We start from the raw sequence: 4,053 nt of genomic DNA on the forward strand, positions 1-4,053 counted from the left end.
ATGCAGGGAATACTGAGTCCCACCCTTGCCACGTAACTTGGGGGCCGGGAGGTTGTTCAAAAGCTGAATCTACTCTCCCCTCGCTTGCCTGCCCAGCATTGTTGATTTGGGCTTTCTACTTCCTAGACATCATATGATCCTTTTCTCTGTCCTTGGAATTAGATGAAAGTTTTAGGTCTGGACCCCCCAGTCTTACTTTTAGGTGTGTCAAAAGTATGGTAGTCGTTAGAATTGCTTTTGCGTATAAGGAAGAGGATTCCCAGCCGTCCATGACACAATAATCAAGATCATTAGTTACCTCATGCAACAGAAAGTCTGGGGTCAGAAGGTGGCTCTGTGATGTTTTCAAGTTTCCCAGGGCTGCATAACCCTTTGCAGTACCATCCTTGGCAACCTGACTATTCTTCCCTAAGATTGTCACCTTTATGGTACACGTTAACCACTGCAACTCTAGCTGTCATAGCCTCCTCACATGACAGGACGTTGACTGAGAAGGACGTGGGCACAGAAGGATTTCCTCCTGGAACATCATGTCTTTTATTCGGTTGCAAATCTGTTCCTCACAGACACAGCAGAATTCTCCCTACGTACTTTGGCAGAAACAAGGCCATATACTTATCTTCAAACCAATCGCAGGAAGAGAAATGGGGTCACTGTGATGGTAAAATCCACTGTGATTCACTACTGCAGTTCGCCTTACCAGGGTGTGTGCTGACCAGGTGCCCAAATAAAATCAATGCTTGTTGAATTAGCAAGGAAGAAGAGCAAAGTATTAGAGAAATTGGCAAGCTACAGTGTCCATCCCAAGGGACATAGGAAAATTCATAATACTGTTTTCTCTTTTGGCAAAGCCTGCTGTGTACGATTATTGCCTTGCTAAAGAAGTCAAGAAGGTCAACTTTAAGAGTAAAAGACAATCAATGCTCTCCTTGTTCTTGTCCCCACCCCCTGGGGCTAAAATGCCACATGGTTTAAGAGGGAAATAAAAATGTCCTGGTTTATTATTTATAAAATTAAAGAATGATTTAAAAACATTTTCAGGCTTGTGATTCTATCATTTATTCAACTAATCACTATCTATTAGGAACTGACCCTGAACTCTGGGCTAATATGTGAAAGCAGCTTGTTTGAGAAGCTTTGATGGGGTAAAATTGAAAACAATACACTAAAACTAATGAAAGATAAATTTTGGTTCAATATAAGGCAGAACTTTTCTCATATGCAAGTCATTTTAAATGTGACAGATTATCTAGTGAGCTGGTAATTTTGAAGCACAAGATATATGATGACTTGTTATGAACTGAACAGATTATCTAATGAGCTGGTAATTTTGAAGCACAAGATAAATGATGACTTGTTATGAACTGAACAAGATGACTTCTGATTATTTGATTTTAATATTTCAATACACTTGAAACACACCCTAATAAGCATGAACACCACAAATAGGCAAACAATAAAAGAACCACACTATTTTATGAAGGTACTATTTATTTTAAAATTCTAAATATGATACCATAAAATTAATGCACTGTTATCCTTTGGAGTCCAGAACAGTCAACTGGAAACAGATCTAGTTTTACTACATTCATTCTTAGAAAATTAACACACGATAAACACCTAAACCTTACCTTGTATTTTAGCCTACCAACAAAGCTTGACATATTTTCACGGTATCTTTCCATTATATAGACATAGGATTTAACATTGTGAAACTGTTTCAAAAGTAAGCACTCTCCAACCCTCAAAAAGAATATTTTTAGAGAATGTGAGGCATCTTTTTTAACCTTATATGAGAGTTTATAGAATCAAGACACAAATGATATTAAAAAAATAAATACTAGCGATCATACATATTTTGTACTATCATAAAATTTGCATCTTCTTTCACACACAAAAAAACTTGGGGTAAATTATTTGATTCATTTATGAGCAAATCAATGATATTATGAGATGCTTACCAATAGTTTGTTTTTATTTATGAATTAAATTTTCTCTGTTGCCAGCCTTCCCAATCAACATAAGGATTGCTTTTAGAATTCTTTTATTTTATTTTCCAAAGATAAAAATAATTTAGGCCAATATCATTATTGACAAAAATTTTTCTTTACCAATTTTAGTGTAAGATTAATTAAAACAGTTTTTTAAAAAAAAATTGTTGCCATTGTGATTCAATCTATTTCATGTTTTTAAGTTTTTATTTAAATTTCACTTGGTTAACATACAGTGTAATATTAGTGTCAGGGGTACAATACAGTGATTCAACACTTCCATTATGACAAGCTCATCATGACAAGGGCACCCTTCCTCCCCATAGCATATTTCACCCATCCCCCCACCTCCTCTCTGGTAACCATCACTTTGTTCTCTGTAGTTAAGAGTCTGTTTCTTGGTTTGCCTCTCTCTCTCTTTCTATTTTCCCTTTGCTCATTTGTTTTGTTTCTTATATTTCACCAGTGAGTGAACTCATGTGGTATTTGTCTTTCTCTGACTGACTTCTTTCACTTAGTGTAATACCCTCTAGCTCCAGACACATGAGAAGACGCTCAACATTACTAATCATCAGGGACATATTTAATGATTTAAAACTATATTTACTTTAAAATTACATTTAAATCAGTTTTTACTATCTGCTTGGTATATATTGTACATGAATCTAGGAAATGATCAAAGTTAACTGACACTACCTTGAATTATGTCTTAAAATAGTAGTCTAAAAGTTCAGACTTCTACAGGGAAGAATGGGTATGTTGGAACAAGCCTCTATGGATTATAATGAGAAACACAGGAGACACACCTGCATGCACACACAGCTCTCTGAACATGCTAGAGAGGGACCAAATTCAGCAAGCATGACCTAAGGGACAGACCTATCACCTTAAAGAAGGAAATGCCCTGGGTGAAGCCACCTTTATCCAACTTTTCACCTGCAGGCACTCTACAGCATGTGCTCTGGCAGATAGAACCAGAATGGGAAGCCACAGTCTCACTGACTTAAGGCATCAGAAAATGAGTTTGGGACTGCCGGAACAGCTGACAGGTGGAGGAGATGTTAGAAAGGAGAGAATAGCAGAAGGAGAACTCCCAAATCGGAGTATAAATATCATCCAATACTTGACTGTACCCTGGACTGCCCATGTATGGAGACGTCAGAAAGCAACATCTGAAAAACTGAAAAGAGCAGAACAGAAAATTTGGCTGCTGCTCATCTCAGGAAAAATGAGATTTAAAGTTTGAGTTGTACCATGCTAGAGGGAATCTCCCCAAAACAGCCCCTCCTTAAGGGTAAAACTGTGTCCCAGTTCTAAAGGATTCTCCTTATGACTAAGGTAGAAACTGAAACTCACATGAGCTAACATATAAAGCCTGCCAAATGTGAACAGGATTGGCCAGTAACTTAACTGCCTTCTGAAATGAAAGTCAACTCTTTTTAGTGGAAGATACACAGTCCACAATATGTACAATGTGTCATTTACAAATTTCAACATAAAATATCAAAATTGGTAGGCATTCAAAGAAACAAGTAAACGTGACCCATAATCAAGAGAAAAAGCAGTCAATAGAAGTTGATATTATCCAGATGTTATATTTAGCAGACTACAGCTTTAAAATAGCTATCATAAATATTGTCAAATATATAAAGAAAAATGTCATCATGACAAGTAAACAATTAGAGAGTTTGAGCAAGAAATTGAAACAATGAAAAAAATCAACTGGAAATTCCAGAACTGAGAAGTAAGGTATTTGAATAAAAATTAATGGAATGGACTTTAATGGTATATTGCAGATGGAAGAAAAAAGGATCACAGAATTTAAGACAGGACAATAGAAATCCAAACTGAAAAAGGAAAAAGATTTAAAGAATTAATAGAATATAACTAACTTGTGGAATAATAGCATGAATCATGATTGGCTTCTCATAAGAAACAGTTAGAGGTCAGAAGATAATAGGATGATGTCATTGCAGTGGAGCAAAACACACACACATATTAACTAAGAAATCTATATAAGGGAAAATGCAAATCTGAAATACTTTAAGGTTAAATAAGATCT

This window comes from Ursus americanus, chromosome 15 (genome assembly GCF_024610735.1).
Source record: "Ursus americanus isolate L20-20 chromosome 15, mUrsAme1.1.p, whole genome shotgun sequence".
In the NCBI taxonomy this organism is placed as follows: Eukaryota; Metazoa; Chordata; class Mammalia; order Carnivora; family Ursidae; genus Ursus; species Ursus americanus.